Source organism: Vulpes vulpes, chromosome 3 (genome assembly GCF_048418805.1).
Source record: "Vulpes vulpes isolate BD-2025 chromosome 3, VulVul3, whole genome shotgun sequence".
NCBI lineage: Eukaryota > Metazoa > Chordata > Mammalia > Carnivora > Canidae > Vulpes > Vulpes vulpes.
The window spans coordinates 97,565,225-97,591,325 of NC_132782.1; the positions used below are offsets into that span (position 1 = coordinate 97,565,225).

General features: G+C 44.1%; 1 long non-coding RNA gene across 1 annotated transcript in view; it reads left to right on the forward strand.

Annotated features, from left to right (window-relative positions):
- The window catches only part of LOC140598089 (uncharacterized), a 115,759-nt gene that overhangs the window by 12,825 nt on the left and 76,833 nt on the right, over positions 1–26,101 (forward strand). Inside the window, exon 2 of the long non-coding RNA XR_012000212.1 lies at positions 14,361–14,447. This is a non-coding gene — a long non-coding RNA (uncharacterized lncRNA). The remainder of the gene's footprint in view (positions 1–14,360; positions 14,448–26,101) is intronic.

The window sequence follows — 26,101 nt, forward strand, 5'->3', positions numbered from 1 at the left end:
CTCATAGGAAAATACTACCTTTCTGTAAGACATTTGGAAGCCCAGACTTGATGAACAGGGATAAACTGTAACCCCCTTCTCCATTAGCCTTTGGAGAAAGATGTGTCTCAATCATTTTGGTCCTGGAGACGGGCCATATGTCCTTAGCCCCGTGATCCTGTGAATTAGTCCTGTACAAAGGGGGTGATCCTAGATATCTTACTTCCTTCTTCCCTTCTGGAAATTTTTTTCTGAATTGACAGACAAACCATCCCCAGGCTCCCAGAGCTTCCCCAGTCTCCATGGGTGTTCACAGTAATGGCTTCACTCACAGAGCTGTCCTTGCCTGATGCCTTCAGAGAATCTCCTTGAGTCAACTTGCCCCTTCTCATGCTATGAACCAAGGCCTTTTCGAACTCACGTTCACGTCCCCCTCCTCTTTCACAGTATTGCCCTAGGCTTTAATCAGCATTTATAGCTAGAAGGCTGGGGCTCATCCTGAGCTCTGGACTTTACTCTGCCCTTAGCACCTTCATCACCCATGGGAAGATTTCTTTAATGCCCAGAATTCTGGAATGCAAAGTGCAGATACATCCAGGCTCCTGGCCTAGAGTAGTCAGTCCCTGGCCACTGGGATTCATGGCCAGAAATGAATTCATTCATTTATGCATGTTTGCATTTATTCATTCACTTCAGTCAGTCAAAAACAATATTTATTTGCATAACTATTCAGTGCCGGAGTCAGCAGTGAAACCAACAGAGGAAAATCTTTGCCCTCCTAAAGCTAACATCTAGTAGGCCAGATAAACAGTAAACAAAATAAGTAGGTGAACTAAAGTGTATGTCAGTAGTAAAATCTATGGAGGAAAATAAAACGGAGGTGGAGGATAGGGAGTATGTAAGGCGTAGAGGCCCCACTGAGAAGTGACATTTGGATAAAGGTGTGAGGGAGTGAACCCTGAAGCTTTCCAGGAGAGACATATTCCAGGCAGAGGGAATGGCAAGTGAAAAGCCCTAAAGAGGAAGCTTATGAAGAGGATCCGAGGAGACAGCAGGGAGGTCAGTGGTGCTGGAGCTGAATGAGCAAAGGGATGAGTACTAGGAGGCAAGGCCAGAGGGAACAACAGGGTGGAGGCCATTGTCAGAACCCTGGCTTTCTTCTGAGTCAGCTGGGAGCCACTGGGGGACCCTCGGAGGGGGAGTGACGTGAAAGGACTCTGGCTGCTGTGCTGGAAACATACTGTAGTGAAGCTGGGATAAACATAGGAGGCCAATCAAGAAGCTTCTGTAATAATCTGGTGAGAGGTGATGGTGGTGTGGGTCAGGGTGACGGCCTGGAGGTGGGTGAGAAGGGGAGTGTGAAGAAAGGTGACAGCAACAGCTCCAATGCCAGCTTTTCACACCCAGATCTTGCACCTCCTGTAGGAATCCCTGCAAGGTAGCATGAGCTTTCATCCCTCATCTTTTAACTCCTTCCCCTCTGAGGGCCTGCATGAGGTCATCTTGGAAAGCTGTTCCCTAGAACTCTGATTCTCCCTCCAGAGGGCTCTGTTCCCCACTGTTGGATGAAAACCGAATAGGATGAGAACACTGAGTGAGCATGGGCTCATCTGAATTCTGCCTCAGCCCCCTTGCTCTCTTCAGTGACAGGAAAAAAACATCGCTGTGTAAGCTGCTCAATGAAAAACAATATTTAATTAGGGCTGAGAGAGTTAGACAAGCAAACAATTAAATGTTCTATTACGATCAGTCTTTAGCCATTTAAGCTTCAGTTCAATAAGGAATCATTATAAAGGTCTAATAGAAATGAAAATATAAATAGGGTAGTTTTGTGTTGCATTTCAACCATTGCCTCAGCCTTGCAGATCTAAAGTCGGTTTGACCATGGCAGGTGAAGGCTCCCAGACACAAGGAGACTTAGCACAGACAGGAAGGAGGTAGAAGGCAGGGATGTCCACCAGCTGGCGGGGGAGGAAGTGAGAGCCTTTCAGCTAAGCCTGTTTCATCCTGCACAACAGGGGCTTTTTCATTTTATTTTTAATGTCTGAGAAGCAACATGAGAATTATGGCTGGGAGGCAGGAGAGGCAGCTTAAAAGAAGCTTCTAGATGTCTTGTGAGACGCTGGATTATAGAATAAATACATCTAATAAAATCCCCCTGGTTACCCACCTTTGAGGATTTGGAAATAACATTAAGACTGTTTCTTGAAGGGACAGTGCAATGCTTCACTGCATTGGGAAAACCATCTGCTCAGGGCACCATAATCACAGCAGAGGGCTTTGGAATAAAGATATCATCCATCACTGCGGTCTGAGTCTCTGCAGCCAGGACACCTGCACATCCTCCTGGGGATGTAGAGAGGCAAGTCTGGGTCACCTCTTCCTTGTATCCTCTCAATGTCTTTTTCCTCTCAAGGAGTTCCCGTCTCTTCTCTGGAATATCCAGTGTGTCATAGGGTCTGGTGTGCATGTAGTCCTAAGATGAGTCACGTCTTCGGGATTGCAAGTGATGGAATATCCCACTCAAATTTGTTTAGGCACAATGGAGAACCTGTTGGCTTGTATAACTGAAAATTCTGGGGGCTGGATCTAGCCTTGGGCATGACTGGATCCAGGTGTGGAAATGAAGCCCACAGGAATGCATCCACCTCAGTCTTTACTCTGCTTTCCTTGGTGTTGGCATCATTCACAGACAAGCATTCCCTGGGTGACAGCAAGACAGCTTCTGGAAACGCCAGGTTTATATATCAGTCTTTTCAGCAATTTGGCAGTAGAGAAATGACTTCTAATACCTCTAGTCAAAACCAGTTTTGATTATGTGCCCATCTGCAATCTGATTATGGTACTCAGAAGAGTGAAACGCTCAGATTGACCAGACTAGGGTCATATGCCCATCCCTGGATCCAGAGGGGGGATTAGCCCCTACATTAATCACATGATTATAAATAGGAGAAGGGTAGCTTCCCAGAGGATAATCAGCGTACAGTTTCCAAAAGTAGATGTTGGTTAGGTGCAGTAAGAGATTCCCCGACATCATTGCCTCCAGCTTTTCACAGTCATGACAAAAACTTGTAAGTCTATTTAAGCTTAGATACATTGGGCATAGTAGGATTGCTGTTGTAGCTTCATCACAAAGGCAGCAGCTGGGAAGAGGAGACAGTTTGGACCCCATGAGATGACAGAGACCCTTCCCTTGATCTTCCAATATCTTTCAGGCTCCAAACTCTGACTTGAAGTTCATTTATCTACTTTAGGATATTGTTCAAGACATGAGCCAGGGAAGAACACACATAAAATGAGGTACAGAGTAATGTCTCAGGCTCATGGATCCAGGCCTTGAGAAAAGACCCTCTTTTTTCATTGCATGACTTGGGTTGTCATCAACTGTAATATCTAGAGCAGAGGTTGGCAAACTTTCTGTAAAGGCCCCCTGGATATTAAATATCTTAGGTTTTGCAGGTCTCTGTGGCAGCTACTCAACACTGTCACTGTAGTGCAAAAGCAGCCATAGACAGAGTAAGCAGTAGGCTTGGCTGTGTGCCAATAAAACTTTATTTACAAAAGCAGGCCACAGACCAGTATTAGGTCATGGACCATAATTTGCTGGCCTCTGATTCAGAGCACTGTTGCAGGTTGGGCTCCTTGGAACACCACAGTGGAGACAGAATGCAAAGGTTTTTTGCACTGTAAAAGAAAAGGCAAGGAGAGAAGGGAGAAGGCAAGATGGGGTCAGGGAAGCCCTGAGACTACATTGCAGACCTCATAAGGTTTCTCCCAATCCAGGGGGAGCTCTAGAGCCCAGGCTGCCTATCAGAGGAGTCCCACATGGGCAAAAATGATGAGGCCCTAGTACTACCACCTTGCTCAGTCATTGGCCAGGGGCCAACCCACAAAGAGTGTTACCTTGATTCAAAGGTAAGGACCCTGAAGGAGCTACCAGATGGAGGCTGTCAATTATTCATAGTCCTTGCCACTGGGCAGCTTGCTTCTCTCAAAGGGAGACTTGAGTGATGTATCTCTGGGTCTTCTACAAGCCCCCAGATCAAGAAGTAAAGGTGGGGAAAGAGGTCAGGGAGAAAGACTCGCTTGCACCAAAGTAGGACTTTGATCTACCTTTAGAACGGGCCAAAAAGTTTAGTTTTGGGACAAAAGCCTTTTTGTACAAAGCGTGATTTTGCCTATAGCATTCCTTCTCTTGAGAACCTGTGGTGACATTTATCAGTGCAATAAGAAGCCAAGGCCCTGGCTTCTGGCCAAACTCATCGTGGCCACCACATTTGAGAGTGATTAATCAAACTCAGTTTTTTTTCCCCCACTGGCAAACATTTGATTATAGTTTGGCTTCCTATGTGACGTTCTCTATAGTAGAGACTGTGATGGCCATTGGTCTTGAGTGGACAATCATATTTCTTTTTTTTTAATTTTATTTTTTTTATTTATGAGAGAGAGAGAGAGAGAGAGAGAGGCAGAGAGGCAGAGATACAGGAGGAGGGAGAAGCAGGCTCTATGCCTGAAGCCCGACGTGGGACTCGATCCCGGGACTCCAGGATCGCGCCCTGGGCCAAAGGCAGTCCCTAAACCGCTGCACCACCCAGGGATCCCCGGACAACCATATTTCTCATTGTAAATGAATATTTTGAAATTACACCTTACGTACCAACTTCTGTTTCAGGTAAGTCCACTTTGGAGAAATGGGTCCACTAGCAAAGTCTGGACAACATTTCAGCCTTAAAAACAGAACTGGACTGACCACCAAAGCAAATGCCACCCTTTAAGGCTTTTTTGGAACTCAAGAAGGCCACCTTCCTTAGAAACTCCCCTAACTTGTAAGCTCTTCTTTGGACCTTCTACGTTACAAATATTTGAGAAGGTTGTTTGGATGAAAAACAGCCATCAAATCTTATATGATGTAAAAGGCCCTATCATTCACCAATATATATTTTACCATGAGGTCAATGCCAAGATTAGCAACCATAAGCAGCATTCAAAACCCCCTGCAGTGGGTCGGAAAGACGTGTGGCTTTCAGGCAAAGACTGCACTTCCCTGCCTTCCTTGCAGCTGGCTGAGCATGGCCATGGATTGAAGTTCTAGTCAGTGGGATGTGGGGATAAACCATAGGTGTATCTTCTTAGTTATGCTTTTACAGAAAAAGGGGCACACCTCCCCCACTTTTTCCTTTTCTACTATCTGGGATATGGATGTAATGATTAGAGTAGTCATCTTGGGCCATAAGATGGAAGCCATGCAATGAGGGAGGCAGAGAAACAAGTTAGAAGGATCCTCGTATCTAGGTGATTGTGCAGACACCATACCAAACGCTGACTGCCTGCTACCTAGACTTTTTAATGACAGAGAAATTAATTTATAACTTTTAAAGCCACTATTATTTTGGATGTCTCTCCTATAAACAGCTGCATTGATATCCTAATTAACTCAGGTCTTTTATTCTTCATGTAGGCAGTGAGAAAGGATCAGCAGAAACTGCAGGCTCTAGACAAATGTTTAAAGGGATATAGCAAAGGAGCTGTGACCTGACGGTTAAGGAATGGTGGTCAAAGCCTGGTTAAGGAGATGGATTGCTCCGGCCCCAGTGCAAGGTCTTAACTGGGGAAGAGAGAGAGAGTGATCAGGAAACAGGAGAGAAAACCATGGGATGTTTGCTATATTCCAGGCACTATACCAGCGCTTTACATATTATCCAATCCACTGGCCAATAAGTCCCAAGAATGTAAGAACTTTATAGCAGTTTGCCATTATATTCTCAGTTTCTGGAAAAGTGCCTGGCTCATAGTAGGACCTCAATAATATTTGTGGAAAGAGTGGATAAATTATCCCACAGTAATTCAATGAGATCAACGGAAATACCCTGATTTTAGCCAATGAGGCTAAAATTCAATGTCTCAAGATTCAGAGACATTAACTTGCCCAAGGTTGCATGGGTGGTAAATAGCTGAACCAGGATTCAAAACCAGGTGGGGCTGTCACAAAGCTTTGGCTCTTTTCCCTGCTTGGATATCATCTCTTTTGGGAGTACAGAATTTTATGCTTATATGGCCAGAGGAGCTGTCTTTCTATCTTTTTCTTTTCTTTCAATTTTATTTATTCATGAGACACACACACACACACACACACACACACACAGCGAGAGAGAGAGAGAGAGAGAGAGAGAGAGAGAGGCAGAGACACAGACAGAGGGAGAAGCAGGCTCCCTGTGGGTAGCCCAATGTGGGACTTGATCCCGGATCCCAGGATCATGATCGGAGCTGAAGGCAGACGCTCAACTGCTGAGCCACCCAGACGTCCCAAAGAGCAGTTTTTCTATATGGATCAGTGTTATTCAGACAACTAGTCTTAAATTCTGCTTTGAAGTAGCAAAGAGTCCCTTCAGGATATCTGTGTCTACAAGCAACAGGAAGGCTGAAGCCATTGTATGAATCCATGGTACAAGTAGATCTAATGGGGGTAGAGGAAAAGAAAAATCTGGAAGGAGTACAGGTTAACCTGGATCTTATTTCTGTGCTTAGATCCAAGACAGTTGTTATTTGTGGAAAACACCCCTCAGAAACATCATTGTAGCTATGAATTTGTGTAATAACCAGAGGGGCTGTTGGTGATGAAAATTAACCAAAGTAGTGTCCTTGAGTACAGGCAAAAGCTGTAACTCACCAGATATTGGAAAGAACAGACCAAGTTGCAAATAGATTTGTTTTTATCTTGGAAGAGGGGAGCTTCCCCCCCTTTCTTTTTTAAAGATTTTATTTATTTAATCATAAGAGAGAGAGAGGCAGAGGAAGAAGTCGGCTCCATGCAGGGAGCCTGACGTGGGACTCTATCCCATGTCTACAGATCAGGCCCTGGGCTGAAGGTGGCGCTAAACCGCTGAGCCACCCGCGCTGCCCAGAAGAGGGGAGCTTTAAAGCATTTCATAGCATTTTTAAAATGAGGAGGATTCATTTGAAAATCTAGGGCTTGAGTAGCATCTGCTTTCTTTCTTAATTTTTTAAAAAATATTTTGGTTATTTATTCATGAGAGACACACAGAGAGAGGCAGAGACACAGGCAGAGGGAGAAGCAGGCTCCATGCAGAAAGCCTGATGCAGGACTCAATCCCAAGAATCTGGGATCACAACCTAAGCCAAAGGCAGATGCTCAACCACTGAACCACCCAAGTCCCCCAGCATTTGCCTTCTTTAAGTGGGGCCTAGGTTGCCATTCACTAGGGTCCACCCAGCCAGCTGCCCTTGTTTATATCCTCAGTCTGGCTCTTGGTTCCTTCTGCATTTATAACCTCCATTTTATTTATTTATTTTATTTTTATTTTTAATTTTTTTTATTACCTCCATTTTAGAGCACAGAGCAGCGGGACTCCCCAGAGGACAGAAGTGGGTGTGGGTCTTTCCTGGGTCCTTGCAGTCTAGGATAGATCACAGGTATTGACTTGTGGATGGCCAACCTGGAGCCTCAGGTTGGCAAGATCCTTACATGTTTGTGGCACCATGACCTGAGCCAGGGGCCATACAAGGCCATGAGGGGTAGCCCCTTCCTGAGGAGGAGAGTGACTCTTCACCCCCTAGAGCTGCAGAATATCCCATCATCTTGCTAGATGTTGGGGAGGTTGGCCACTGGTACGTGTTACTCTGAAGCAGGCGAATGGATGAATATATGCATGGGATCTGTGTGTGAAGGCACTTTCCTCAGGTGGTGTCCCGGTAAGTGGTGTATGTGCCCAGGGAGAGGAGCTTTGTATCTGTCTGCTGACATCAGAGGGAGTTCACACATCGTGTCTGTGTGGCTGTGACAGATGAGGAGCCTGTGCCTTGAACAGAGAGTGTGAAGCGTGTGTGCAGCATCTGAATGAATGAATTAATTGTCATCATCACACAGCTCTTTTATCAGCATATGATTTGTTTAGTTGATAACAGTTCTCCCTCCTCTAGGATAATTCATTTGGATTTAACATCGAGAACAGAACTAAGAAACATCCATCCTAGTTTTGCAGGATGTTTAGGACTGATCCTCTGATTCTGGTTTGCCTGACTAGTTGGTTAGCTAGCTGGTTGAGTAGTTGTACTTTAAATAACCTGAGTGGGTTTCCTGTCTTTTCTGAGCCACATCTCTGGCTTGTTCTGTGGAGTCATCAAACCTCTGTTCCTGCTACAGCTCATTGCCACAGAATTAATAAATTCCTGTTTAATTCATTCATTCATTCATTCATTCATTCATTCATTCATTCATTTTAATGAGTTTAAATAATCTCAGAATATATTAGATTATCCACTCCCTTGTGTAGGATATTCATAAGGATGGAAGTCATCTTTTCTTCTCTTAATTGAACAGGGATTGACTGCTGAGAGGTTTGGTATTCTGCTCAAAGATGTCCCTGAATATCCACAGCTGGGCTTCTCTCAGCTCTGTAAACAACAAGGGCAGGCCAGGGCAAAGGTGCTCCAGCATTTAGAGCTGGAACCTCGGCATGTGAATGCCTGTTTGAAGCCCTACTGAATCCATGATGGCCGAGTCCTCTCTTAATTGGCAACCATCTGCCTCATATGGTAATTCACAGAGACTTCATGCCAGCATTTAGGCAGCTTCCTGTTTTGCAGATGATCTGTGATTCATAATGAGCAAAAGATTGCTCTTCAGATTACCTGTCAGGGTCAGCCTAACTCGGGGCTGGGGTCCATAGGAATCTAACCTCCATATTTTGAGAGGTAAGAGAGATCCAAGGGGCCATGGTAGTGCAGGGGTAATGCAGTGCAGGCTTGCTGCTAGCTTATACAATGCCTTTGTGTGAATTTGCAAGATGCACCTTCTCTGGGTAGACACAGCCCCCTGGCCACAGAGCTTGGCAAAGGGAGGGCTCCTTCTAGGAAGAAAATGTGCCTCTTTCCCCTGGCATATTCAGCCCTGTGCCAGAGAGTGTGCTTTGGTAAGGAGAGTGTGGACTGTATTTCAGGCCCCACTTGACCTCTTAGCCAGGTGCTTTAATGCAGAGTCCTGAAGCAGATGCCACTCATTCTCTTGTGGCAACTGGTGAGCCTCTCATGGTGCTGGTTCTTCCCACCTTGAGAGTATTAAAAACGAGATAACAGGACCAAAATGGAGTCACTTATGCTAAGCCCCACCTCACCAAACCAAGGCTTCCCTTAATTAGAGTTTTGGCTCTTTTTTTTTTTTTTTTTTGCTTCCTTCTTTCTGCTCCCCCCTGCCTATAAAATCTCTTGCCTTGTGTAGCTCTTCAGAACTCCTTTCTATCTGCTAGATTGGATGTTGTCCACTTCATGAATTGTGGAATAAAGTAAATATGGTCTTTAAAATCTACTCAGTTCAACTTTGTTTTTTAATAAGAAAAAGAACAATCTATCCTTTTTGCCTTCTCTTTCTCATGTCTTCCTCATGTCTCAACCATTCTGTTATGATATGGGTACAATTGGTCCCATTTTAGAGATGAGGAAACTGAGGATCAGAGAGATTTTTCCAAGGCTATGAAGCTTGCAAGTGATTGGATTGGGATGATTAGAACCCAGGGCTATGCACTCTAAAGCCCATGGTTTTTCAACCACATTTCCTTTAAAGATCATTGGATGGATTAAAATTTTGTGTGATCAGGATACTGCAGTGTTGAGGTCTTCTCAATCCTGTGATAATGCGTTAGTGTAACTCTAGCTACCAACTATTTGCCAGGCTCTGTGATTAATGCTGGATTTACAAAGTAAATGAGCAAAAGGAGCTTTCTGTCAGGAGCGACTGACAAGTCCTGTCAGCCAACTACCTTGTGTCTATTTCTGGTGTCTCCATGTGAGGTACTTAGGGGAGAAGGAGGAGTCCTGAACTGGAGGTCAGGGGTCTGGGAGCCTTGCCTCAGGTTGGCTGGTGATTTGCTATTGATGCCCTGAACAAATCATTCAGCAAGATGACCACCTCATTCAGTCTGTTTTGCTGGGGGCTTTCCTGGTTTTGGCACTGAAAGTCCTATACCCTGGGAATATCTCACACCTCTCCACCAACCACTGCAGTTGATTACCATACACTCAACCCTAAAACTACCATCTGACTCCTTCAGGAGGCAGATCTCAAAGCCCTTTGCAGAAGAGGAACATTTTCTTTTGTTTTTTCTTATAGAAGTCATGCATGTTGATGGCTGAAAATGGAGATAATAAAAAAGTACTATGCTAAAATGGTTAATAAACATAAGAAAAGACGCTCACTTTCACTCTTAAAGAAATGCAAATCAAAACAAGATATCACTTTCACCTCTCAGTTTTTTTAAAAAAAGATTTTATTTATTTATTCATAGAGACACAGAGAGAGAATGAGAGGCAGAGACACAGGCAGAGGGAGAAGCAGGCTCCATGCGGAGAGCCCAATGTGGGACTTGATCCAGGGTCTCCAGGATCACGCCATGGGCTGCAGGCGGCGCTAAACCGGTGCGCCGCTGAGACTGCCCTCACCTCTCAGTTTGGAAAAAAAAAAAATGAAAGCATTGAGAACACATAGTTTAAGCTGGAGAGACTGTGGAGGATGCATGTCCTTCCATTTTTCATGGTGGGAATGCAAATTGGTGCAACCTTTTAGGAGGTCCATTTGGCATATCTATCAGCATCTGAAGGTGTACATCCTTTGTCCTAGCAAATACATTTTTAAGAATGGGTCCTACAGAAATACTTGCATGAATCCATGAAGATGTATATGAAATAACGTTCAATATGGACTTTTTTCTTGTTATAAGGGAAATTTGGAACTAATGCAGGATTCCACCAACTGGGGTGAACAATAGAAAAAGTGAACATGGTGGAATTTTAGACAGCCTCTTCCTGTGATTCCTACAGACTAGGGTTTCCAAATGTCAGTGTGCATCGGAATTTTCTGGAGGTCTTGTTTAAGCAGGTTGTTGAGACTCATTCCCAGAGTTGTTGTTTTAGTAGTCTAAAATGTGAATTTCAGATAAGCTCCCAAGTGATGCTCCTGGTCCCAGGACCACACTTTGAGAACCAGTGATAAAGAGAGAAAAGAGAAAACCTGTTTCAAGTGTGGCCTTGTCTAAATCTGGGAGGAGCACAATCAGAAACAGGGCGGCATGGGCAGGGGTCCAGGAGGGAGATGGGATGTACCTTCTGATTTCCCCTCCCCTGGCCCGAAGTTCTCATCTGATCACTCAGAGCATAAGCCTGGTGAAATCCTTGGCAAACAGGAAGCAAGAATGCCTGGGATTCCTCAGCTGTGGGCAGAGGGAAAAGAGCAGATTGAGGGTTGGCCTTGCTAGCAAAGGTACAGGGTGGGGAGGAGGAGAGGGCCAGCTGGGTGACTTCTGCCACCTGTGTTTGTTGGTGTCTCTGTTCCTCCCTGGGAAGCTGGCATTCTGGTTTCAAGGACAACATCAGATGCTTAGGGAATAGAGGAGCAGGTGTTCTCTGGAACCAAACCTTGCAAATGAATTAACAGGTGCTGATTGCTGCCAGGCAGAGGTGTGTTATGTGTGGATATTGTTCTGCCTTCTTCTTTCAGTTCCAGGCTGACATCAACCACCTCATCCCCTCATCTAGAGGGATGCTCTTGAACTCTCTCCATGTGCTTACTGTGACTTAATTTGGGGCTTTCCTTAGGTACACAGTTTTGTACTGTCTTCCATGCCTAGGGCAATGACTGTGGCATGATGAAGAGAATGAGAAGGAGTGGGGAAACACCCTCTTTCTTGTCTCCTGTTTGGATACTCCTGCAATCCCCATCACAACAACCCTTGCTAAAATTTTTCTCAAATGTCCCAGGAAAGGTCAATGGAAAGAGAGAAAAGGAAAATAAATCATTGCTACTGCACTGCTCCTCACCCACCCATCTGGGCTCTGCTCCATTGCTGGTCTCTGTTCTTTCTGTGTTCTATCTTTTGTTTCCACCAGACTGGTTCAGGTCCTTTAAAATGCTATACCTTCAGAGGTACTTGGGTGGCTCAGTCAGTTAAGCATCCAACTCTTGATTTCAGCTCAGGTCATGATCTCAGGGTGGTGAAATTGAGCCCCCTGTCAGGCTCTGCACTAAACTAAAGAATCTGCTTAGGACTCTTTCTCTCTCTTTCTCATAAAAAATAAAAATATTTTAAAAAATAATAAAATGCTGTTCCTTCTACTGCACGTTCTGTGCATCATTTAGGGCATTCTGGTGCTGACTTACCATTCATTGTCTTATTCTTTTTTTTAAGATTTTATTTATTTATGAGAGAGAGAGAGAGAGAGAGAGAGAGAAAGAGAGTGAGGGAGAGAGAGAGAGAGAGAGAAAGAGAAAAAGAGAGAGGTGCAGAGACACAGTAGAGGGAGAAGCAGGCTCCATGCAGGGAGCCTGTTGTGGGACTCGATCCCAGGACTCCAGGATCATGCCCTGAGTGGAAGGCAGGCACTAAACCGCTGAGCCACCCAGGGATCCCCTCATGGTCTTATTCTTTGATGCATTCATCACACATTACTTCATTCTGGACTTGACTTTTCTGGCCATTGAATTTTGTTACACATTCTCCCACTTGTCTCTGTTCTTCATCCTTCCAATTCATACCAACTTGGCTCTTTTCAAAAATTCTTTTAGTTCTCCACCCAAGCTTCACTGCCTTATGTTACCAGGGGTGAATCCCACTCTTAGTTCCCCCTGCTTGCCTTTCTCTTATCCTTCCAGTTCCAGCGCCCTGCCTGTAGACAGAACAGCCTCAAAAGAAAAAGACTGGGCATTTCTTCTAGGGGAATCCCTTCCCTGAACAGGAGAAGAGAAATATGAACTTGGAAGCAAATGAAGGCTAGAGCCACAAGAATCCAGCCTAACTCTGCATCAGCAGTACAGCTTGCAGCACATCTTTGAGCCATCAGCAAGCAGACAGGGAAGGGCTAAAGGTCAGCGGGTGGTGAAAGGTGAACGGAGCTTCCTGGTAACGGCCTTTAGCGGCATCTCTGCTGTCCATGGTGCTGAACCCCACCAGGCACATGCCTCTAGGAGACAAAAAGATCAAACAGTCCACATGAAGGACATTAAAACTGTCCTGGAACCTAACTAAGCCTCACCAGGAAGATGCACACCACTACATTAAGGTCTAGTTAAGCTGTAATTATTTCAGGTCGTCTGGTTGGGCTTCAGGTCCACTGACCAAGGAGAAAGGAAATAACGAACAGATGGCCAGGCATTGTGCTTGACACCTTGGCTACATTATTTATCTTAATCTTTAAAATCCCCAGCAGGGATAGAAATTATTATCTTCATCTTACTGATGGGGAAATAGAGGCCCAGAGAAGTTGCTCACACTTTGACCAAGTTCCTGCAGCTATTAAGTGGTAGAGTCAGGGCCCAGACACAGAGGTGCCCATTCCCAAAGCTGGAACTGCTGACATTAGACCCATGTGCCCTAAGGCTAGTGCCGCTGGCTCTTTGTTAGGCAGCTACCCAAGAGCTGCTGACATTTGGGCAGGTCACCAGATTGTATGTTTTCTCCCTGGGACATTTCAAAATTCACATCTTTGAGACTCTGAAACCATTTCAAAAGCCCTCATTGTCCTCAAAAACACACACCACACCCACACAAATGAACAAGCTTCATTTACTTTCTCATTTATGGGAAAAGGATGTGAATATAAGCAAGACATTCAAATTAAAATTGACCGTTTTATTTTAATTGACCTTTGATTTCCAACTCACTATCTCCCTCGTGTCCCCATTCCGGCCTCTTCCATCCCTTGCTGTGCTCTGTGAGTCATGAGGGCCTGAGGCTCAGCAGCTGTAATTGGTTTGTAACTTCCTGGAATGTCAAAGCCAAGATGGAAATTTTACGTATCACTCCACCAATTCAGTCCTAGCTTTAATAATAAGTTGGCAGAAGGGAAGGCAGATTTACAGCGGGAGAGAAATGTAATCAAATTTGGAGGTGAAATGCAATAAGTACAAATGCTAGTTTTCATTTGGAAGCTTCTTAGATAAATGTGATCTCATCCAGCTCCCCAGCCAAATCTGTTGTTTCTTCTCCTAGAGCAGTGGAGGGCCTTGCTGTAGTAATAATCTCAATGGGAGAGTTTGTATCTAGAATTCTCCCTACCCCAGCCCCAGCAGAGTGACCCTGGAGGGCCGGGAAACAATGGTGAAAGAGGCATGAAGAGTCCATTAGGGAGACAAGGCTTACATGGGACCTCAAACTGAATGCTGGAGGGAAAAGCTAGAGTTGAGTACTTGCTAGATAATATACTAAGTGCCTGTGTGTATTATCTGTTTGAGTTTCGTGGCAACCCTATAAAGAAGTGATGTTATTCCTCCCATTTAATAGAGAAATAAGGTGAGTTTTAGGAATGGGATTGTCAGCTACATCAGAGAGAGATTCAGTTTAACTCTGAAGCTTATATTATTAACTCTTCTCTTCCAGGAATTTTAACAGCTAACATTTTTTTAATACTTCCATGCCAATCACTCTTCAGGTGCTTCGTGAGAACTTTCACAGCATCTCTGTGTGGTAAGTACTATTCCCATTATTATTTCTGTTCATCAGGCAAGTAAACTTTCTCAAGGTCAAGACTGATCTTGTAAAAGTCAATGGGTGTCATGTGAAAAGACATCTACATCATTAGCTGTTAGGGAAATGCAAATTAAAATCACAATGAGATGCCCCGATAGAGATTGGGATGGTTACAATATTTTTTTTCCCAAATACTTCTCTTTTTTTCTATTTCAAATTTTATTTAAATTCCAATTTGTTAGCATATGATGTAATATTAATTTCAGGTGTAGAATTTAGTGCCTCATCACTTATGTACCGTGCCTGGTGCTCATCACAAGTGCCCTCCTTAATTAATCCTCATCACCTATAGGATGGCTACAGTTTTTTAAAATAGTGATAACATCAAATGCTGGTGAGGATGTGGAGGATCTGGGTCACTTGTTCATTGCTGGTGGGGATGTAAAGAGATGCAAGTGCTCTCAAAAAGAGTATGGCAGTTTCTTAGGAAGTTAAACATGTGCTTACCGTACAACTCAGCAATTGCACTCTTGGGTGTTTGTCCCAGAGCATGAAGACCTAGGGTCACACAAAAGCCCATGCATGAATGTTCATAGCAGCTTCATTCATAATGGCTAATAATTGGAAACAATCCAGATATCTTTCAACAGGTGAATACTTAAGCAAGCCATGGAACATCCATACTATGAATTACTAGTCAGCAGTAAAAGGAACAAAGCTACTGTTACATGCAACAACTTGGATGGGTCTCTAGAGGATTTGGCTGAGTGGGGGAAAAAAAGCCATTCCCAAGTGATCATAAACCATAAGATTTCATTTATATAATATTCTTGAATGGCGGAATTCTAGAAATGGAGATTAATGGTTGTCATGCATTAGAGAGGACGGGAGGGAGGCAGGTGGCTGTGGCTATCAAAGGGCAGCACAAGGGACTCTCATGGATCTCGATAGTGGTGGTGTTCACATAAATCTATATATGGGATCAAATTGCGTGGAACTAAATACACACACACACACACACACACACAACTGAATGTAAAACTGGTGAAAATGAGTAAGGTCAGTGGATTGTATCAATGTCAACTTCCTGGCTGTGATATTGTATCATATTTATACTAGGTGATACCAATGGAGAAAATTGGGTAAAAAGACCTGTGTCCTTTCTTTTTCTTAAAAGTGAATGTGAATCTGCAGTATCTTAAAATAAAACCTTTAAAAAATGTCAATGAGAGAAATAACTAGAGAGAGCACAGAGGGGAGAGGTTAAGGCACTTGCCCAAGTTCACACATGAGGCAATTAGACTCCAGAGCTTTAAGCTCCCGTCTTCTTTCTGTGCTGTCTCCCCATCTGATAGGAAACTGTTATATCCTTTACTTCTGGGAGTTTCCCCTTCCTCTCTTCATCTGACTTTAGTGGTGTGATCGATAAAGGGGCCTGGTAGGCTGGTCTTTAGAATCTTTCCATCCATCTGATGGAAAGGCTCGGACCGGAGTCCTGAGCTCTCTCCTCTCTACCTCTGGGCTTCTTGCCTGCTTCCCACCCCCATGTACCTGCTACAGGTATTGTACAGACTCCCAACTCCTCCATAAAGGGAATTACAAGCTGGTGGTCTACAGGTATGTTTTCTTTGGCTCACACGACTATTACAAAATGGAATTCTTTTGACAACATTGAAAAATAAGGATATTCATTCCACAATCTAGACTTTCAGATTGTCTTAAGAAACCTAGAGGATCTCGTATGGCAAAAAGCTGAGTAGTACTGCCCCAAGTAGGGGGGATGTAGTTTTCAGCTCAGCGCACCTCAAACTCCAAGGTTCCCCACCTGGTCTCAGTGGGCACTAGATTGGGACCCCTGCTCTGTGAGTCTGGGTCTGCCTTCATCTACCAGTCCTCCCACTCTGAGATGGGGCTGTCCCCTTCCTCTGAGCTAGATCACAGATGCTGTGAGGAGCTTCCTTCCACACTCTGCTGGCTGACTTTGGATGAACCACCAGCTAAGGCACCTATGGGGAAGAGACAGTGAATAAGAGATGTGAATGTCTTAGAAGCAAAGTGCTTAAATGCATGGCCAATGACTTGGCTGGGTCCTCATTTTTTAGTATATTGGGCTCATTTGGTTTCTGGGGAAGTTGAAAAGATGTCAAAGACCCATCTGGCTGGCAGTAAATTGAGAGAGTTTACTATTTTCAGGTATCTAGTTACTTGCTCTAAGTTTATCTCAGGGAGGATGATTTTTTCCCAAGACTTATAGGTCATAGGAAACATCTTCTCCTAGGGCAAGAATAAATAGTATTTTCCAATTTTTAGTCTTCTCCTGTGCAGCATTATAACCAGCCACATTTGTAGCTGGGCAGGATGCAGGGGTTAGGGGGAAGAAATGCCTCTAGGAGAAAGGAGGAAAGTTTTCTTCTCTGCCTTGGGTAGGTCCCCATCTTCTCATCCTAAACTCTTCATCACTTCAGGATTTTTTAACACCTACTAAGAATATTTGGAGGATATAGGCTTCTTCTAACCACTGCCGTGCTTGGGTCTACCTTCCCTAACCTCGTGTCTCAATGGATGCCAACATTAAATCAATCCCTTGTAGCAGTGAGACCCATGTTTCTTATGGCAGAGTCTGTGGCCAGGTTCTGCTCTACCTGACTGGGCCCAAGAATCTGCATTTTACTAAGCTACACTCTAGCCAGGTAAAACTCAAATAGAAGACTGATATTTAACTGATATGGACTCTAAATTTTAGAGAAAGATTAAAAAATATATATAGGCAACAGAAGCTGAGTTTCTCACTAGGTGGCTTTGTTTTATAGATAAGTTTTGGCAGGGTAGAGGGCTGCAGAATTTAAGACTGGGTTTAAAGGCTTTAAGCATTGAAAATATTATGGTGTTCCCTAGGTCTGCCACCATTAATTTAGAATAAAGGCAATACTAAAGCACAAAACACAAAGTGTATGTGTTAAAATAGCTTCCTTCTAGATGTGCTAACTGGAAAAGTTTAAATTAATTTGTTGAAATGGAAACAGTTTTATTTTGGGGCTGGTGTCCCATGGTGATGTTTGTTCTGCCTCATGAATCATCTGGCTCTGGTAACATTCATTAATTCATTAATTCATTCATGTGATGAGTATTGAGCTTGGTATAGTAGTTAACCAAAAGGCAAACATCTTTGCCTCTACAGAGCTTACAGTCTAATGCTGGTGAGACAAGCAAGAAACATAGTCAATATGTAAAATATATGACATGTTAAGAGTGATAAGTGCTCAGGAGGAAAATAAGGCAGGAAAGAGAGAGAGAAGTCCTGGAGGTTGGAGGATAGGTGATCAGGGAAGGCTTCCCAGAGGCAAGGTTTCTCAAAGTGAGCAAGTGAGTCCTGGAGAAGGCAAGTCTGGGCAGAGGGAACAGAGCTTCGCCTAATCCTGGAACAGCCAAGATGCAGAACTCTGACCCTCAGGTACTAAGCCCTGAGTGACCCCTAATCCAGAGGGAAGCCATGCCAGACTATTGCTCTCCTCTCATAACAGCAGAATTGGACCCGCTCCTCAGTGTTGGTGGCCACAGGAGCTGTCACCCAACCTCTGCTGACAGTTACCACCTTCTTCTTGTGGGGTCAGGTCTGATTTGTTCAGTGAACCCCAGCTAAGCACTGATTCCATGCCTAAACTTGTACCAGGCACCTGAAGGTCAGAGACTGGTCAGCAAACCTGACACAGAAAGTTAGAATCTTAGTGTGAGGCAATGAGCAGGGGCATAGGGGTGGGGTCAGGGGCTGCCCACCTCTTTGACTTACTCTTATCCCACATCCCGCTCACTCAGACTCTAGGCGTCTTTCTAGGTCTCAGAGTTACCAAGTCTGTATTCACTGTGGGGCTTTTGCTATTTCTTTCCCTTGCATTCTCTTTCCTGAGGACTTCCAGGGGTGAGCCTGTGTGTTGTCACTCTGTGTCTCATCCTTTATTTCCTTCCTATCACTGCTACCATCTGAGATGATGGGTGCTGGTGTCTCCTCTCTCTCAGTCTCTCCACAAGAGCTGGGGCCCAGATTATTCTATTCACTCCTCCATTCTTGGGGCCTGACAAATAGGAAGCTCTCAATGAATATTGACTGATGAATAATTAATTGGTGTGTACTTGAGCAACCTACATGTCTGACCAGTTCTCTTCCTACCCACACCCCTCTGCCTACTGTTCAAGCTGGTGTGGCACATTCTTGGATGCCCTCACTGGCCATGAGAACTGTTGTCATCCATCCTGCAAGACTCAGGGCAATGTAATGATTAAAAACATGAAATAGGGATCCAAATAGACTTGCTTTGACTTCTGGCTCTGCCCCTTTTAAATGGTGTATCCTGGGCAACTTAATTAACCTCTCTGAGCCTCAGTTTCCCCACCTGAGCAGAGGATGCTTTCAGTAAATAGTCACCTTTGTTATTCTGTCCAAACAATGGTTATCAGATTCCTGTGTCCAGAAGGGTGGCTTATTCTACTTTCTTTCCAAGTTGAATGCCTTGGCCTAGGCTGGAGCCCCCAGAGACCCCTGCAGAGAGATGGATACATCTAAAAATCCAGCGTCAGTGATTGTGCCACTGGGGACCAAGAGTTAATGATCCAGGGACGGTTAATGAGCTTCCTCCTCTGCTCTCTCCCATCGCAGGTGGCATGGCAGCCTTCCAGCCCAGTGGCTGCTCCCTGCACCTGCCCCCTCCACATCCAATTTCTTTGCAGTGTCCTAAAAAGCTAACCAAGCTGAAATCGCTTATACCAAGGTTCCAAAACTCCTGCACCATTATCCAGTGTTCTTGAGGTCCCAACCTCATCACTGCCTCCCCATCCTTCCCATCTGCTAGGAGCAGTTGAAGGACCCAGTGATAAACGCTGAGATTGGTCTCTTTGGTACCTTGTGTCTGGCCCTGCTTGGGTGGGAACAGAATGAGGCTACCCTGGAGCGCTCTCTTTGGTTGTGAATTCCTGTGGCACCCCTTCTCATCCCTGAGCATTCTTCTCAGTGCTCTCCTAGGTAGCCCATACATTAGAGTCACAATGATATTATCACATAATAAATGCCACCAGTGATTACCCCTGGAGAGGTGGCAGGACAATGTGGCTAGGAGCAAAGACTCAGGAATCAGGCTGCCTGGATTGAATCTTGGCTCCACCATTTAATAACTGTGTGATCTTGGCCCAAAATAATGTTAGTATTTATATCACATATAGCTTGCTTCATGGGAGCCAGGCATTGTTCATAAACCAGCAAGCTAATAGTAATAATAATAGGAGCTATATTTATTGAAAGTCAGGCAATACTTTCATGAATTCCCTTAGTCTCCAGAATACAGGTATGTTAACAGATAACTTTTGGGGGGTGGTATTCAGGGCCGTGCTTCAGCTGGGACTGGACCAGAAGCCTATGAACCCCAGGCATTATTTACATGGATGAGTTACATCAGTGCAAGGGGACTATGATGAGGACATTGTAAGTATTCATTTCCAGGCTCAGAGATGGCATGTCTTCAGCCCAACTTAGCTCAGACCACACCACATCCTTTTGGCCCTTGTCAGATTTCAGCAGCAGCAGCAGTGGTGGGCAGTTCTCCTGCATGCAGATAGCATACCACCTCAAGTGCCCACCTTCTCTCTGCCTCTCTGTCTCACTGAGAGCTGGCTCAGCCCTTGGGGAGGCAGGGGAGATAATGCCCCCAGAGATAGACCTCAACCAATGGGATATGGGAGGAGGGATAAAATGTCTCAGCCTCTTATCCTTCAGAGAGACAATTCCTCAGGGTTCCATGGTAGGACTGAGTCTTACCCGCAACAGTTACCGGGTGAACAACACACAATTTATTGACTTTTCTTCTTTCCCCTATTACTCTTCCTACTTCTGTTCTCATACTTCTTGGGATCACCTCCCAAATCAACTGTTGACACTCAAATCCTTGACTCTGGCTCTGCTTTGAGGGATCCCAAACTAAGACAGTCACACAGTTCTGGGAGCTCAAGGGGACTGCCCTCTGGTCTGCACAGTGTTTTCTCTGCTGATTCCCAGAGCACTGACAGAGCAGACATGGCCAGTATACAGGAATGATGGGACTTAGATGGTGTTCAAGCACACATGCAATGTCTTCCAAGGCTCCCAGCAAAACTTGAGGTGGTATCGTCATGTTGGCTCCTTATTGTCCCCCAAAATGTATTCTTCCCTTCTTTTAATTATAGGACTCTGTAGGCTGATCAGTGGAAACTACATTTCTTAGCCTCCCTTGCAGCTCAGCATGGCCGTGTTCTTGCCATTGGAATGTGAGAGGCAGTGATGTGTCACTTCCTGAAATGGAAATTGCTTGCCCTCTACTTTCTCTTCTCTTCTTTGCGGGGGCTAGAATGTTGTTGTTGGTGGTAGATGAGTTTTGACTTAGATGAGAACAAGATAGAAGGAACCTGGGACCCTGAGTGACATTGTAGAGCAGTCACTCCCTGTCCAGGACTACTATCCACCTCTGGGATGTTTCATGGGGGAGAAATAAACTTCTATTTTGCCTGAACTACTATGTATTTAAATCTTTCTGCTCCAGCAACTTATCCTGTGCCCTAATGAAGGGATCTGAACAAGCAAATTACAAGTATAAATCATTTGTGCCCCAAGGCTGATGAGGCCTGCGGGCATTCAGGTTGCATAACTCTCCTGTGTGGTGTGCTGAGCACTACAGAACACCTGGAGTCAAGTGAGACCCAGGCTCCTCTCTGACTCATCACAGACCTCAGAGGCCCCCTTCTCAGCTCGTGTCCTCTTCCCTGTAATGCTGTCTGTTTCCATGTTCTTTCTTCTAAACACACTCTTCCCAGGCTTGGCTGTACATTGGGCTTGGGCTTTCTTGTGAGGAGAGGCTTTTAAAAGGGATACTCAGGCAGCATTGGGGAACTGGGCAGTACAGTAAACAGGTAGGTAGTAATTCTAGAGCAAACATGCCTTAGCTTGTGTCTTCTCATCTTTATGTCCAGGTGAGGGCAGTATTCCACCTTTTGGTCATCCTGTACCTCCTTATCTATTGAACAGGTAGTGGTGACTTGTGGTATTAGTTTTCTATTGGTGTGTAACTAATTACGATAACCTTGGCAGCTTAAGATAACAGCCATTTATTACCTCACAGTTCTGTGGGTCGGGACTTGGGGTGGGCTCAGCTGGGTTCTCAGTTTCAGGTTCTCCAAGGATGAAACCAAGATGTCAGCTGGGCTAGGCTGTCATCTTGAGGCCCTGGTGGAAAAAACCACTTTCAGGGTCATTCAGAGTGTTGGAAGAATTCAATTCCTGCTGGGACTGTCCCATTATCTGGTTCTTACACATGGTCCCCTTTACGTCCAAAGCCAGCAATGGCACGTTAAATCTTTCCCATCCTTCAAAAGTCTCTCTGACTTTACTTGTCTGCTATCAGCTTGGGAAACTCTCAGGCTTTAAAGGGCTCCCATGTTTTATGGGGCTCACCAGATAGCCTCCTTTTTGATGAAACTCAAAGTCAACTGATAAGTAACCTTGATTATATCTGCAAAAGTCCCATTTGCCATGTAAGGTAGTGTGATCACAGGCATGATTGTGCGTCATATTCACAGTCATGGTCATTACAGCAGGAAACCTTGGAGCTATCTTAGAATTCTGCCCACCATGTGTGCTGTCCCTCAGATTTTAGAATGTTTAACCTTCGGCCTTCCTCAGGGGGAGGGAAGGTGATTTCTTAGTGTTGGATTTAGGGAAAGAGCCCTACTATGTCAACGTGTCCAAGGGTTCTTGAAGGGAGTGAGATTAAGAGCCAGAAGCACAATTAATCTTGGATGAAAGGCAGCCATTTTATTTGCTCATCTAGCCACATTTGTTGAGAACCTCTAGCTCTAGTGCTCTTGATCTGGCAGTCAATGGAATGGGGCAACCCTCCCCTCCTGGAGTGATGGTCTAGTGGTATAGCAGGTATTAAGGATGATGAGGGCTCCCCAAGGAGAACTGTAGGGGTCAGTGGAAGGGAAACTGGGGCTAGCATGCAGTTAAAAGTGAAGAAAGCAGGGATTGACACAGGTTTGAAGTTACATTTTACAATTTCTGTGAGGAATGGGAAGGCCACCATCTTCTTGGTGAGGCTAGAGCTCAAACACTAAAAGCACTGTCTTCTAAGAATCCTGGGATCTCCTTGGTTCTGCTGGTTCACCAAGAAACTCTATGACTTAGCTTATTAGCTTAGCTTGGGGGTCACCAACTTGAGTAGAAATGACTAAATCAGCAAAGCAGCCTGAGTGTAAAATAAGGAATAAGGCAAGAATGAAGGCAAATGGGGGGCTGGCCTGTGGCCTCAGTGTCAGGGGGTAACAGGGAGCAGTGATATCTCTGCACAGTGGAGCATGGATACACCTATGGGGGGTGGGGAGGAATCCAGCTGATTGCACCATCAGGGACAGATCGTCTGGTCTTCTGATTTTTAACTAAATTCAAATGATTTTGCAAAATATTCCAAAATATTTTAAAATTTAAGTAATTTAAAATTTAAGTATTTTTTTAAATGTAAGGATCTTCAGAGAGGTGACACATGTGTGGGTGTTTGTGGCCCAGGGCCAGCCTGCAGGCTTCTGTTTGTGACTTTCAGTAAGTTGCCCTCACTGAGTCAAATTTGGATGCTCTGTCATCAGCTTTAACTGAGAAACAGTTCTGAGGAGGCATGTGGCCTCTGCATCTCAGAGTTCCCAGCCTGAAGTTCTGTGTGAGAAATGCCTTTGAGATATCCTTCTCAGGATTCCCTTTGCTTTCTTCTCTTCAATCGTGACCTTGAGAACAATCATGTTGCCCTTTCTGCCATGTGCGTTAGGTGCTCAGTGGTCAATTCTATTTATCCCACCTCCAGAATCCAGTATTTTGTCTTCTCTTTCTCCTTAAAGTCTCAGCTAAGCAGCTGTAAAGGCTTCTGTTCCATTTCTTAGTACTTACTATCTGCCTTTGGGCAGGGAAGTATTTTATTTAGCTCTGTATCTGCAGTGTGTGGCACGTGGTAGGCACTCAATAAATACTTGAGTGTTGGACCAATGACTTGAGTGTTGGACCAGTGATATGTTGACCATTATTTTTGGTTGATACCAGAAATGGGCATGTGCAAAAAGAACTCTGAAATTTGTGTAACTGCTGTTGAGAACTCATCTCTCAATGTCCCTTAATTAATTAAGGTGACCAACCATCCTCATTTTCCCAAGACTGAGAGAATTCTTGGGATGCAGTACTTTTAATCCAGGAAAACTGGAACGAGTTGGTCTTCTGCCCTTAAAGACCCAAAGGAAAATAAGATTCTCTCAAAGCTCAAAAAAGTTGAAAAAGCCCATTCCTCCTGCTAATCTGAGATGTTTCATTTTGTCTGTTGATGGGAGGTTTTGAAGCTTGCATGTTTCACCCTTTGCTTTGACCTCTGAGAAGCCTCAAGGTAACTTCTCGGTTGTAAGTCAGTAGCATCTGTCAGTCCAGTTCATGTGAAATGTCTCATTGCCTCTGCCTTGGTTTATATTGTCTTTTTTCTCTTTAAAAATTTTTAACATATGGTGCAAGTTGCACCCAGAATTACATTAAATTATTCTTACCCAGGGGCACGTGGGTGGCTCAGTCTGTTAAGTGTCTAACTCTTGGTTTCAGCTCAGGTCATGATCTCAGGGTTGTGAGATTGAGCCCTGGGTCGGGTTTCATGCTCAGTGCAGAGTCTGCTTGGGATTCTTTTTGTCTCTGCCTCTGCCCCTTCCTGATTCCCTCCTTGATCCTCTGAAATTATTCTTACCTGGCAAACATGAGATAATATTTATGTCTTTTTGCCTTTCTTCAAGTGCACTACTATTCTATGTGTTTATTATTTCAGATGTTGGCAAACTTTGGTCTTTGGGCCAAATCAGGGACTGTTGCCTCTTTTTGTAAATAAACTTTTATTGGAATATAATCATCTTCTTAATTTATGTATTGTCTATGGCCATTTCAATGTTACCATGGCAAAGTTGAATAGTTGTGATAGATCATGTGGCCCACAAAGGGGAAGATACTATCGGTAAAGTTTGCCAATCCCTGCTTTATATCAGAGACCTCAAATCCTTTTGAACAGATTTCAATTTAGAATTTAAAATTTTACATATATAGGTATTCTTTCTGCTCCAAAATGTAGTATCTGTGTATATTTCTCTGTATGATATATGCTCATTATAAACATGTGAACTTTGCACAAATACGTAATGAAGACTCAAGACAAATATATAATGTAAACTCAATTCCTATGAGTGGCCTCAGTTACTAGTTGGTATAGATTCTTCCTCATTCCTTTCAGTACATAAACTAATCTGCATGTATCATTAAAACACTAAAAAAGAAATAAAGCTCCATGCGAGCAGATTTTCCTGGGTAAGCATTCTTAAATTCTCCATCAGCAGCATTTTTCAACTACATCTCCACTGACACACTTGCTGACATTCTCACTCATTGTTTCCAATATCTTTCCTCATTGATCTAGTTTAATCAAAAGCCTTTTCTAACTTGTCTTCACAACAGCCAACATCACTGCAAGTTCTAATTATTTCTGGTACCTCTCATTATACTAATTATTCTTTTTTTTAATCATTACTAATTACTGTGACTTTAAAACATCTCTCAGAACCAGTGAGGATGTCAGATGCCTGAAGATAGTCACCTTGCTTCTAAACCATTAAGCTAAGTATTTAGGACGGTGGCTTCTGCTGATCATCACTTGCTTCTGGGACATCACTCAGCCCCAGAAGTCCAGGCCTTGTAGGGCATCTGTTGTCACCCAGAATCTAAAGTCCATTGTATTTTCTACATCCTGATTGGACCAGTTTCCCTTATCCCCCTCTTCCCTCCACAGACATTTGCTCTGTGCCCTCTGGAATTCCCATTTGTAACCAGAAGACATTCCTATATTCTCAACCTCTTCTCTGACATTGTCTTTCATTTCTTGTCTAAGCTTACACTCAGAGGTACCCCAGCCTCCAAGGCAGCCTTCCTGAGTGAGGTTGCTTGTTTCTGTCACCTTATGTACCTCAGCGTACCCATTTGCCACTTCCAAAATGTTTCCTCTTTCAAAAAAAAAAAATCACTGAATCTTTCAAGTGGAATCCTCAGATTATGGTAGCAGTTGCTCCTCTTCAGCGTGGTCATTTAGCATCTCCTCACTCATTAAAGACTCCAGTGCCCACTTAGTCACTCTTCATTTCCATCCTATTCTCCTCATCATTCTTGGTGATTTCCACATTTCAACATTTACATAGCTAACTCGTCCAACCCTTTGACTTCTCCATTCCTTGGTCTTCCTATATGCCCATCATCTGTTTCTCCATCTCTCCTCACGCTTTTCTGTAGCCTTGTCATTGATGGTAACTGTACAACCTCAGACTGAATTTCAAGTCTCTCAGTCTCTGACCAGTATTTCTTCTTTTATTCCAATACCACCACCCCACACATTCTCCCAACTCAGTTCAGCCTTGTTCAACAGAAACATAGTGCAAGTCACATATGCTATTTATGTTTTTCTACTGGCCACATTGAGAAGTATAAAAGAAACAGTTAAGATTAATTTTAACATTTTAAATTTAACCCAAGAGATCCAAAGCATTATCATGTTACCATTGTAGCCAATATAACATTTTTAGTG